Source organism: Lacerta agilis, chromosome 10 (assembly GCF_009819535.1).
Source record: "Lacerta agilis isolate rLacAgi1 chromosome 10, rLacAgi1.pri, whole genome shotgun sequence".
In the NCBI taxonomy this organism is placed as follows: Eukaryota; Metazoa; Chordata; class Lepidosauria; order Squamata; family Lacertidae; genus Lacerta; species Lacerta agilis.
Window position 1 is genome coordinate 4,627,154 of NC_046321.1, and position 13,401 is coordinate 4,640,554.

Below are 13,401 nucleotides of genomic sequence, written 5' to 3' on the forward strand. Positions count from 1 at the left end.
GCTGTCATTTTTTTTCCTCTTTAAAGTCATCTGGGCCTGCGGTTTGGGGATCGAGAGTTGCATCTCCGCCTTGCAATTCCGCATCTTCCCACGTAAATTGTCGGCGCTCCTTTTTCCGAAAGCAGATCGTGCCGGAGGACACCCCCCCCCCCGTCTTCCTCCCTTTTTAAAAATAATAATAGTCGGGGGCGACTGAACAACAACAACAATAGTAATAATGCAAAGCGGCGCCCGCAGGGGTAAAGGGGGTCGTTGACGCGGGTTTCCTCCGTTCTCACGTGAAGGAATGCACGGAGGGCCCGGCGCCTTAGCAGACGGAAAAGGGTGAAAGTGGTCGCGGAGGTGTAAACGAGCAATAAAACGAAAAGGAGAAGCGGAGCGGGGGGAAAGGAAGGAGAGGGGCCGGATCCTGCTCGCTCCTTGACCATGGGAGAGCCGCGGAGCAAGCGCCAGAGGATTTTGACACCTGTTGCGGGTGAGTGAGGATGCGCAAGCGGGACGACGCGTGTCGGCCGAGCGGGTTGGGCGATGCGGGGATGTCTTTATCTCTCTCTCTCTTTGTGGTTTTCTGCGAAACAATCCCCGTTTACGGTTCCCTCTTGGGTCAGTTGCGCGCGATCCTGTGCGGCGGATCGCGCGCCTACCTCCAGCAATGCGCCTCCGCGTGGATTGCGGGGACCCTTTTAAATGGCGCAAAAAATGAAAGATAAGCCAGCCGGGGAAGCGCTCCTGCGCAACCCTCTCCCCCCCTCCAGCGGTGGGTGGTGGAAGGGAAGCGTGGATCGGAAGGCAGGATTGGAACCCAGGATTGGGGAAGAGCTCTTGCGCGCAGAAATGGCAAAAAGCTCCCTGCGATCGGCGCAACAGCGCGGCCTCCGCGGAGTGAAAGCAAAAAGCGAAGCTGGCATGCCGGTGTGGAAAGCGTTGGAGTGGATGGTAGCTGCGCAGGAGCTCTTCTGCCTCTTGTGTGGACCCCCTGGGTTGCATTGCTGTGGGTCTTTACGCACGAGTAAACCCAGTGCAATTTGCTGGGACTCGATTCCTCCTCACGCCTGCATTTTATCAATTCGTGTATTGCATTTATATCCCACCATTTTCTCTGAGGAGCCCAAAGCTGCGCACATTCTCCCCCTCCCCATTTAATCCCACAACAACTCTGCGAGGTAGGCCCGAGGAGGGGCAGTGGCTGGCCCAAAGTTGCCCAGCGAGTGGGGATTTGAACCCGGGTCTCTCAGGTTCTACGACTTTGAGTGTCTGTGAATTTTTAAATCTGAAGGTGGCCTTGGGCGGTGTGCTTGGAAATAAGTGCTGCTGTGGGATGGGCCTTACTCCCAGGATCCCGTGGGCGCAGGATCGGAGCCCTAATCCTCGCGGGCTACGATCCTGCGCACCTTGGAGGGCCGTGCAAAGTGATCCAATGTATTTGTACTGCACTGCGGAAGGGAGTTCCGCCAGTATTCGTAGGGACCACGAGGCTCAACTAATTCAACCCTCTGCAATGCAGAAATCTCAGCCAAAGAGTCTATGGCAGATGGCTACCCAAAGAGCAAGAATTGCCATTAGAAAGCCTTAAGTTGCTTGTTTTGAGTTAGTGAGTTTTTTTGTGCTTCTCTTTGCCACTCCTTCAACCTCCCCCCACCTCCACTTTTAAAGGAAACTTATCTGTCTGTTCTTCGCAGACTGCAAAATGACAGTTTTTAGGTTTGAGAAACGGAAAATACAAATGGCCTTTGTGAAAAGTGTTAATTGCAGGATAAAAGCCCAGTCAAAATCAAGGCGATCCGAACTGTAATTTTGTAAATCGGTATTAGCTGCCGTGGTTATTAAACAGACATTTTCGGGTGCTAAGATCGGCAGAGTGGGGGGGGGGACCTCTTGCTTGTTCCACCGAACTCAGAAGCTTGGGGGGCAGACGGTGGAACAGGACAGAGTCTTCTCTGTGGCAGCTCCTGAGTTGTGGAACTCCTTCCCGACAGAGGTCTGCCTGGCACCGTCATCATCCAGCTTTCTGCAAATGCCGAAGGCTCACTTCTTGTTTCAAACTATTTTTAATACTGTGTTTTCACTTTCGGTATTTTGTTTTAGTAACCCAGTAGTATTAGAAACTGAGATATGGAAGCTAATTGCCAGATGGCACCTTAAACCTAGCCTACGGTCACCACAACCGAATGTCTAGGTGCTATTTTTTTTTTTAATTGAGCTTGCTATTTTTATTACTATTAATTCATTTCATTTCTTTATATTATAAATGGGGGGGGAATCTCAGAGCGGTTTGCAACACATCAAATCATCACATAAAACAATAAAAAATAAATAAATTCTTTCCAGTAGCACCTTAGAGAACAACTACCGTATATACGTGAGTATAAGCCGACTTTTTCAGCCCATTTTTTGGGCTGAAAAAGCCGCCCTCGGCTTATACTCAAGTGATGCGGGCGGCTGCAAAGGGACAAGCGGCAAGAAAGGGATCCTTTCTTGCTGCTTGTCTCCCCTGCCCTGCCGATCCCCCATCTGTGCCTGCTCTCTGATCCCTCCTCCTGTGCCTGCTCTGCGCGAGGATCGCCTCCTCCTCCTCCTCCTCCCGTCCCTTCTCCCCAAGGGGAACAGAGGTAGCGACAGGGCAGCGGGAGCAGGAGGAGGACAAGTATCGAGCAGGCGCGCGAGCCGGCTCAGCCCCAGAGAGCCTGTTGCTTTTGCCCCCATCCCATCCCAGCTCAGTCCGCCATAGAAACTGCCCACCCTGAAACTACCCACCCCTGAAACCTTCCCAGAAACTTCCCCCCTTAATTCCTCCCTGAATATGCCCCCTCCCCCTGAGCCCTCCCTCTAAAGAGACCTTTCTTTCCAAGCCTTCCCTCTTAACCCCTGCCCATCCCAGCTCTGCCCACTGTAGAAACTGCGCTGAGACTCTATGATCCTGTGCCTGCTCTACCCCTGCCCATCCCAGCTCTGCCCACTGTAGAAACTGCGCTGAGACTCTATGATCCTGTGCCTGCTCTACCCCTGCCCATCCCAGCTCTGCCCACTGTAGAAACTGCGCTGAGACTCTATGATCCTGTGCCTGCTCTACCCCTGCCCATCCCAGCTCTGCCCACTGTAGAAACTGCGCTGAGACTCTATGATCCTGTGCCTGCTCTACCCCTGCCCATCCCAGCTCTGCCCACTGTAGAAACTGCGCTGAGACTCTATGATCCTGTGCCTGCTCTACCCCTGCCCATCCCAGCTCTGCCCACTGTAGAAACTGCGCTGAGACTCTATGATCCTGTGCCTGCTCTGCGGAAGGCATCGGGGAGGGAAAAGTGGGGAGAAAGTGCTCCTCGATGTTTTTCCTCTCCGATGCCTTGCACAGAGCAGTCACTGCTCTGTGCGAGGATCGCCTCCTCCTCCTCCTCCTCCCGTCCCTTCTCCCCGAAGGGGAACAGAGGTAGCGACAGGGGCAGCGGGAGCAGGAGGAGGACGAGCAGGCGTGCGAGCCGGCTCAGCCCCAGAGAGCCTGTTGCTTTTGCCCCCATCCCATCCCAGCTCAGTCCACCATAGAAACTGCCCACCCTGAAACTATCAACCCCTGAAACCTTACAAGAATCTGCTCCCTTAATTCCTCCCTGAATATGCCCCCTCCCCCTGAGCCCTCCCTGTAAAGAGACCCTTTCTTTCCAAGCCTTCCCTCTTAACCCCTTCCCCCATCCCAGCTCTGCCCACCCTAGAAACTACCCACCCTGAAACTTTCCCAGAATATGCCCCCTTGCCCTTGATGCCCTCCCTAAATATGCCCCAACCACCCCTGAAACATTCCCAGAATCAACCCCCTTCCCCCTTAATCCATTCCAGAATCTCCCCCCTTAATTCCTCCCTGAATATGCCCCCTCCCCCTGAGCCCTCCCTGTAAAGAGACCCTTTCTTTCCAAGCCTTCCCTCTTAACCCCTGCCCATCCCAGCTCTGCCCACCCTAGAAACTGCCCACCTGAAACTTTCCCAGAATATGCCCCCTTGCCTCTCATGCCCTCCCTAAATATGCCCCACCCACCCTGAAACCTTCCCAGAATCTGCCCCCTTCCCCCTTAATCCATTCCAGAATATTCCCCTTGCCCCCTGAAATGTACCCACAATATGCCCCCTTACCCCCTGAGCCCTCCCTGTAAGAGACCCTTTCTTTCCAAGCCTTTTATTGGTATTTATTTTTATTTTTGAAATTTACCAGTAGCTGCTGCATTTCCCACCCTCGGCTTATACGTAAGTCAATAAGTTTTCCCAGTTTTTTGTGGTCAAATTAGGTGCCTCGGCTTATATTTGCGTCGGCTTATACTCACGTATATACGGTAAGTTTGTTATTGGTATCAGCTTTTGTGTGCATGCACATTTTTTCAGATACACGAAAGCTCATACCAATAACAAACTTAGTTGGTCTCTAAGGTGCTACTGGAAAGAATTTTTTATTTTATTTTGTTTTGACAATAACAAACTTAGTTGGTCTCTAAGGTGCTACTGGAAGGAATTTATTTATTTATTTTTGTTTCGACTGCGGCAGACCAACACGGCTACCTAGCTGTAACTAATCCAGAATATTTCAGATCCTTATCTAAGTGACCTTTTGCTTCCCCATACGCTGTGGGTTAAACCACAGAGCCTAGGGCTTGCAGATCAGAAGGTCAGCGGTTCGAATCCCTGCCACGGGGTGAGCTCCCGTTGCTCGGTCCCAGCTCCTGCCCACCTAGCAGTTCAAAAGCACATCAAAGTGCAAGTAGATAAATAGGGACCGCTCCGGCGGGAAGGTAAACGGCGTTTCCGTGCGCTGCTCTGGTTCGCCAGAAGCGGCTTTGTCATGCTGGCCACATGACCCGGAAGCTGTCTGCGGACAAACGCTGGCTCCCTCGGCCTATAGAGCGAGATGAGCGCCACAACCCCAGAGTCGGACACGACTGGACCTAATGGTCAGGGGTCCCTTTACCTTTACCTTACTTTTGCCTACTTAATTTATAAAGCTGCCCCATAGCGGAAGTACTCTAGGAAATTCATCCTGAAATTCATTCGGATTGTGCAGGTAAAATGTAACGGATAGAATTCGACAACAGGATGTGTTGCTAGTGTGTGGAAACAGGCAAGATCCAAGGATCCCCAGGCACGCGCCTCCAGATGGTGGAGAATTCACGCACCGTCCTGGCACCTGGGCATCTTCACTTGTCACAAGTGGCCGAAAGCCGGGTGCAAAATCCGCTTGGAGAATTTTGAACACACGCATGCACACATGTCAAACTCAATGTAAAAAACATTATTATTTCCTCTGTTTCGGCTAGTTTTCGTTGTACAGTGGTATCTTGGTTCTCAAACGCCGAAAACCTGGAAGAAAGTGTTCCAGTTTTCGAAAGATGTTTGGAAGTCACATGTCGGATGCCGCTGTTGGCTATTGTTTCTGGGGCGCGTGCACCAATCAGAAGCTGCGCCTTGGTTTTCGATCATTTCGGAAGTCAAACGGACTTCCGGAACGGATTAAGTTTGGTGCTTTTGTTTTTGCTATTTATTTTGCGTTTTTGTTTTTGAGGCTTTTTTGGTTAATTTGTTTTTGTGACTGTGTGGAACCTAGTTCAGCTACTGATTGATTGATTGTGTGACTGTGGAAATGGATAAAAGCCCTCCATCCAAACAATGACTATCATTTTTTTTATCATCTACAACACTTGTCTTATTTGATTCTTGATTTCATTTTATGGATCAATGGTCTTGTTAGGTAGTAAAATTCATGTTAAATTCCTGTTTTAGGGGTTGTTTTTAAAAGTCTGGAATGGATAAATGCATTTTGCATGACTTTCTATGGGAAAGCGCGCCTTGGTTTTGGAACGGATTCCCGGAATGGAATAAGTTTGAGAACCAAGGTACCACTGTACATTGTTTCTCTGTGCTTGAGAAACACAATAAATCTCAGAAAAGACGTTCTTACAGTGGAATGTTTTGCATGTTGTCTACAAGAAAGTAAGTCCCGTTGAGTTCAATGGGGCTTAAAGTTAAAGGGACCCCTGACCATTAGGTCCAGTTGCGGACGACTCTGGGGTTGCGGTGCTCATCTCGCTTTACTGGCCGAGGGAGCCGGCGTACAGCTTCCGGGTCATGTGGCCAGCCTGACTAAGCCGCTTCTGGCGAACCAGAGCTGCACACGGAAACGCCGTTTAGCTTTCCGCCGGAGTGGTACCTATTTATCTACTTGCACTTTGTGCTTTTGAACTGCTAGGTTGGCAGGAGCAGGGACCGAGCAGTGGGAGCTCACCCCGTCACGGGGATTCGAACTGCTGACCTTCTGATCTGCTAGCCCTAGGCTCTGTGGTTTAACCCACAGCGCCACCCGCGTCCTTGGGGCTTACTGCTAGGTAAATGTGCATGGGATCACAGCCTTGAGTCTCTGCTGGTGACTGCTGAACCTCTGGCTATGGAAACAGCAGGGCTCTCTCTGTTATTTATTTTCTCGCTCCCCCCCCCCCCCCCCGGTCTATTTTTGTGTTTTATAGCTGTTCGAAAGATTACATTCCTTTTATACATTTTTGTTACTGTATACATTGCTCTGAGCACTCTGCATGGGGCTGGAATTCCGGCTCGATACATTTTAGGGGGGGGGGGGAGAGAAATGAACAAACCTCGAAACTTGTTAGCCTTATTTTTCTCTTTTAACCGGCAACAAGCTGCTTGTTTGTGCTGAGTCGTTAGAAATTCAAAATGAGGCGTGTGTTTGAAGCCAATTAAAAGGCTCTTTGCATTATTAGCAATGTTGCGAATAAATTGCACAGGTATACTTTGTTAGATTCAGGTGGTGTGCGCTAAGCTGACTTTTCCAACAGTAATTGAATTCTGTGCCAAGGGAAACTCAAATGTTCTTTTAGATAGCTTCAAATTATTACTTGCACAGAAAAACTGTGTGTGTGGGGGGGGGGGGAGAAGGTCAATTTACTAAAATGCAATAGAAAATGGTTGGTCCAGTTTTTTTGGGTAGGTGTGTTAAGAGACAGGAAAAGTGCTACAAATAAGCTGCAGAGAAGTTTCCGAAACCTCCCAGAACTTTCGAGATGATGCGTACTCAACCGTTCTGATTTTTGTGTGAACCGCGAGCAGTTTGGAGTCCTTTGGACGCCGTGCAAAACCATGGTTTACTGTGACAATAACGATTCTCGCCTCCTCCAGAACTTACATGCTCTTTCCTCCTCTGGCACAGTCGGGAGGAGTTTGGAAGATTTCACTTCCAAAGTTAGATATTTGAAATTGAAATTAGTGGACATTATAGGCAATAGCATTACAGGCAATAGCATTACAATGTTAGTTTAATAGAGTGTATCAGAAGTTAAGTTAGTGATATATTTGAATAATTTCTATAATTTGGTAAGAATAAGAATATATAAGTTGTTAGTTAAGGTTTAAGATAAATTGTAAAGAGGATTTAAAGTAGTTACAAAGTTAGTAAAGTATATTTGAAATGAACGCAGAAGAGAGGGCGGAGGAAGTCCCCCAAATTAAGATTCAAAAAAATTAAGATAGTTAACTAGGTGTTTTTTGTAAAAACAAAATTGATGTTTTGTATTAGTTATTGTTTTTAATTTTTGTATTTGTATGCTTGTATTGTTTTGTTTGTTAAATTTTTCTTTGAAAAACCAATAAATTTTTATTTTAAAAAAGGAAGCTTTCACTTCCAATTCCAGTTAACCACGGTTTAGCGCTTCATCTGCTTAGTCTTAGCTATGGTTTGTGGCTTGTTTTGCACAGAAAAATAATAATAAAAAAAGAGTTTCCAGGCCCACCTCATTTATCTCCATGTCTGGAAAAACTACCACCTGTTAGATTTCTGTATCAGGCTGCTGAAAAGTTCCAGGAATGCTTGCTTTCTCTCAGCGCAGCATTTAGGGAGATCGCAGAGCAAGTTTGCTGCAACCTTGAGTCTGCCCAGGCAACCTTCCTGGTATTTGCATCATCCGAGTGCGAGGTCTTTGAGCCATGCCCCATGTGATACTTAGCACAGCGCAATAACTCGACCTGCCAGTTTAACAGGGTAGCGTCTGTTCGTGGGAAAACGGGTGCTTTTCTGTGTGTCTTGCTTTCTTTTCCTCTTCCCCCCCCCTCCCACCCAGTTTAATTCTTTTAGAAAACACAGGCCATTAAAACATTTAGAAAACACAGGCCATTATTGAACCGCAGTTAGCTGACGGCGCTCTGGTCTCTCTTTCAAATACCACCTAAAAATCATATTCTATCTAATTGCATTGATTAAAAAAAAATAACAGGACATTTTACTGGGGAACAGGGGAGGTGAATGCAGAAACAGGTGAGACGAAGGAATATATCAAAAAGGTACAGTCAAGCTTCGGCTCCCGAACGCCTCCGTTTTGGAACGTTTCGGCTCCCGGACACCGAAAACCCGGTTTTTGAACGATTTTCAGAAGCCAAACGCCTTCCGTGGAGTCCCCCCCCCTTTTCCTCCATTGACTTTGCCGACTGCCCTTTGATCCTCGGTTGTCGAACATTTTGGAAGTTGAGCGGTTTTCCGGAACAGATTGTGTTAGACAACCGAGGTTTGACTGTACAGTGGTACCTTGTTCTCGAACTTAACCCAATCGACTCCCGAAAGCGTTCGGAAACCAAGGCGCGGCGTCTGATTGGCTGCAGGACCTTCCTGCACTCAAGCGGAAGCTGCGTCGGACGTTCGGCTTCCAAAAAACGTTCGCAAACCGGAACACTTAACTTCCAGGTCTGCGACATTCGGGAGCCGATTTGTTCGACAACTAAGCCTTTCGAGAACCAGGGTACCACTGTATATTGAAAGTCTTATAAAGGCTGATCACGGTACTCTGACACCAGAGGGAAAAACGGACTATGAGATGGAAGAAATACTTAGTTATTTGTCAATATGTGTTGATTTTTTTATATATTTGAAATTGGAATCAGAAAGAAATATAGGCTACAGCGTAACGAAGTTAAGTGAAGAGAGGATAAAAGAAATGGAGATGTGGAATTTGATGTTTTATTTGATAAGAATAAGATTTAGGATTTAAGATATGTGGATTATAATTGTAAGATTAAGATTAGATATAAGAAAGTAGAATTTACAATGTTACAAAGTTACTAAAGAAGATTAGAAATGAACGCAAAAGAGAGGATGTGAGGAAGTCCCAAGTTTAGGATTATAAAGAAGATAAGGATGAGTAATTAAGTGTTTTGTTTGTGTGTGTTTTATATGGTTTTTGTAGCGTATGTATTTGTGTTTTGTGTATTTTTGTTATTAAAAGCCAATAAATTATTTGGGGGAAAAATGAAAGTCTTATCAAAAATATAACTAATTCTACAAAAGTTATTCTCGGAAGGGGTCGTTTAACAAGGATCTGGTCAGTTTATTCAAAGTTACTTCTAAAGAGGAGGTGTTGATGATTTTTTCATTATCAACGCATCTGAATGGAGTGGGCACTGCAAATTTCATACAGTGACCCGTTGCTGGAAACCACAGGAGAGGAGAAGTCCCTTGTGCTTGAATCCTGGCCACTGTGAGAACAGGATGATGGACTTAGATGGGCCATTGAGCTGATCCTGCAAGATCCTTTTGTGTTCTTAGGAGTGATGAAATTTGATTCCAGAATCGCCATGGTCTTGTTTGGCCAATGGAATATTCGTTATCATCGCCGTCGCACATTATGTGCAACTTTCTCACTTCCCCGTCACTGATACTAAATGGCCGGTGTGGATTATAAAAAAAAAGAGGAGAGGCGAATCCTGGAGCTCCCATGGGAATGTGGCGGCATAAGTGCTGTCACGCATCTCTTCCACATTTCAAACGCTGTCAGTGTAAATCTGCTTTCTGAAGACTTTGTGGCCCCATTTGGTTTCAGGTCCCCTGCAGAGGACGGAAAAAGCGCTTCTGTTTCTTGTTTTCTTCCTAATGGGCGGGGCGCGGCCTGTAAGCAACAGTACTAATTGGGATCCGGCGATGGAAATTAATTTGTGGATTCATTATAAGCGCAGTGTGTTCATGGGTGTAATAACGTAGCTCGTGAAGTTGTGGTCCTGGGAGATGTAAAACAGAATGGAGGTGCCCCTTGGGTTTTTGATTTTATTTTTTTACATTGAGACATCACTAAGGCTTCCTTGGTTACTGCTTTTGCATCCTGCTTTTGAATTCCACTGAAATGTGTGGACTGCAACCAGTTCCCTGCGTTAAGGGCCTCTGGCTTAAGTCGCTGTTGTTAACCCCCTGCCCCTTAATTCTTTTTAAAATGAGTTTATTTTATTGTTGCTTGGTTAGTGAGTGAAGCCTGGTCTTTGAGGGGAGATGGCCTCCTTTTTGCCTGTTTTGGTATATGTGCGTGTGTAAATAGGTTACTAAAAGGTAAAGGGACCCCTGACCATTAGGTCCAGTCACGGATGACTCGGGTTGTGGCACTCATCTCGCTTTACTGGCCGAGGGAGCCGGCGTACAGCTTCCGGGTCATGTGGCCAGCATGACTAAGCCGCTTCTGGCGAACCAGAGCAGCGCACGGAAACGCCATTTACCTTCCCGCTGAAGTGGTACCTATTTATCTACTTGCACTTCGTGCTTTCGAACTGCTAGGTTGGCAGGAGCAGGGACCGAGCAACGGGAGCTCACCCCGTCGTGGGGATTCGAACTGCCGACCTTCTGATCAGCAAGCCCTAGGCTCTGTGGCTTAACCCGCAGTGCCACCCGCCTCCTAGATAGGTTACTAGGTAGGTGCATTTTTCGGCGGGGAGGACTACCCTGAGCACCACAAGGTTTTCTTCAGTGAAATGGGGATTTTGTGGCGCCCAACTGGTGCCAAACGTCTTGCTCTGCTTTCCTTTGGACCACATCAGCGAGGCCGCGGGGGGGGGGGGTCTTGTCGTCTGGGCAGCCCAGGACCTCCACACACACGGCCCAGGCTTGCGCCACGAGGAGGTCAATTTGGTGCTGCTAATAAAGCGGTTTGACTTCACCCGCAGAGGCGCACTCCATTGTCTCTCGAGACAGACCGGTGCCAACAACAAGAAGGTGCCTGTGATTTCTATATGGGTCCAAGGAACTTTGCGGGCTCCTACTTTCGTGTGCTAGATTGCTAATCAGGATTATAGCACCCGCTTCTCTTTCTCAGCTAGCATAGGAATGTAGGAAGCGGGGTTAGAAACTCAAGATATATAAGCTACGCGCCAGATGGCTCCTTAAACCTAATCTATGTAGAATTATTTACGTATGGAAACTCTGGTTAAATTATAATAAACAATAAAAATGGGGGGGGGGGAGAGACAAGGTTACAGTGGCCAAAATGGAATGTCCAGGTGCCATTTTCCGACAACATGGCTCTAATGTATTATTTTTCAAATGATGTACTGACTGTGATTGATTCTCAGTTAAACATCTGCTAGTTCAGAGGAGAACCGTGAGCTAGGTTAAGAACCCTTGAGAACTTAAAGGAGAAAAGTCCCTTGATCCAGGGACAGTCCACACATTGACCTGTTCTGACTTTTTTTTCCTCAATGGTGACACATTACGTAGCGATATTCTTCACAACTGTGAACAGGCCAGTGGGGTGGGGTAAATGAAGACAAGAGACGCACCACATTTTGGTTCCTGAAATTCATTCTGATTGTGCAGATGAAATATAACTGATAAAACTCTACAGGATGCGTTGCTAGTATGTGAAAACAGCCCAGATCCAATGATCTCCAGATGGTGGAGATGTCAGGCACCATCCTGGTGTCCAGACACCCTTCACTTGGTCGCAAGTGGCTGGAAGTGAAAGAAAACCAGGAAAAATGCACCTGGCTAATTTCAAACAGTGGTCTGTTAGGATCGTCCTACTCTGGTGTAGGACCCTGGTAGGGACACATGCCCGACTGGCATGTTCTCTCCCTCCTGGTCGGTCGTTCGGGAGCTTCAAAAGCTTTCTCCAGCCCGAACATCACAGCGACTGATACCAAGAGGCATCAGCACACTTACGAGTCCTGCAGAGTACTTGCAGTTTGCGTAACAGAACTCAGTAGCTCGGCATTTTGGCTAATCTGCTTTATTTACATATAATACACTCGGAGCATTCTGACTTAGCTCCTTCCTCTTTCTCATCAGACAGCAAAGAGAAAGAAACAGAGGACAATAGTCCCACATCACGGAACACAGTAACACAAAACATCCTGTCTCCGTCACTTCCCACTCTGTGGAATGAAAACATACACCGTCATGTGATAGACAACAATCCCATGAGTGCAAACATGGAGCAAGAATCCTAACACAGTCTACCCCAGGGGTCCCCAAACTAAGGCCCGGGGGCCAGATGCAGCCCAATTGCCTCTAAATCCGGCCCACGGACAGTCCGGGAATCAGCATGTTTTTACATGAGTAGAATGTGTCCTTTTATTTAAAATGCATCTCTTGGTTATTTGTGGGGCATAGGAATTCGTTCATTTTTTTCCCCAAAATATAGTCCGGCCCCCCACAAGGTCTTAAGGGGACAGTGGACCGGCCCCCTGCTTAAAAAGTTTGCTGACCCCTGGTCTACCCTGACTGCTGGTGGCTCTCAAGAGTTTCCAGCAGAAGTCTTCCTTCCACCCTACTGGAAGATGTCAGCAGTTGAAGTTTGGGACCTTCTGCAAGGCAGCCATGTGCTATGATGATGATGATAATTTATTTGTACCCCACCCATCTGGCTGGGTCCCCCCAGCCACTCTGGGTGGCCTCCAACAGATATTAAAATACATTAAAATATCACAGGTTAAAAACTTCCCTAAACAGGGCTGCCTTCAGGTATTTTCTGAATGTCAGTTATTTATCTCTTTGACCTCTGCTGGGAGGGCGTTCCACAGGGCAGGCGCCACTACCGAGAAGGCCCTCTGCCTGGTTCCCTGTAGCTTTGCTTCTCACAGTGAGGGAACCGCCAGAAGGCCCTCGGTGCTGGATCTCAGTGTCTGAGCTGAACGATGGGGGTGGAGACGCTCCTTCAGGTATACAGGACCGAGGCCGTTTAGGGCTTTGAGCTATGGGCACTGAGGAACTCGGAGACCACCAAGTGGGGAAGGGCCATGGCTCAGGGGCAGAGCATCTGCTTTGCATGCAGAACGTCCTGGGTTCAATTCCCGGCATCTCCAGGTAGGGCTGGGGGGTGGGACAGCCCTGTTTGAAATCCTGGAGCGATCTTACCAGTTAATGTAGACCAGGCACCCCCAACCTGCGGCCCTCCAGATGTTTTGGCCTACAACTCCCATGATCCATAGCTAACAGGACCAGTGGTCAGGGATGATGGGAATTGTAGTCCAAAACATCTGGAGGGCCACAGGTTGGGGATGCTTGATGTACCGGTAGACAATATTGATTGATGGACCTCGTTTCTTTGACATTGTCTAAAAAGGTTCTGGCACGAGGCTCTCTGTGTTTTCCCCCCGCAGCAGTAAAAGACCTTG

At 47.8% G+C, this 13,401-nt stretch overlaps 1 protein-coding gene across 1 annotated transcript in view; it reads left to right on the forward strand.

The window, feature by feature from the left end:
* Positions 1–243: 243 nt before the first annotated feature.
* Positions 244–13,401, forward strand: part of TASOR2 (transcription activation suppressor family member 2) — a 57,524-nt gene continuing 44,366 nt past the window's right edge. Inside the window, exon 1 of the mRNA XM_033161738.1 lies at positions 244–475. The gene's annotated coding sequence lies outside the window, so the exon portion shown is untranslated. The remainder of the gene's footprint in view (positions 476–13,401) is intronic.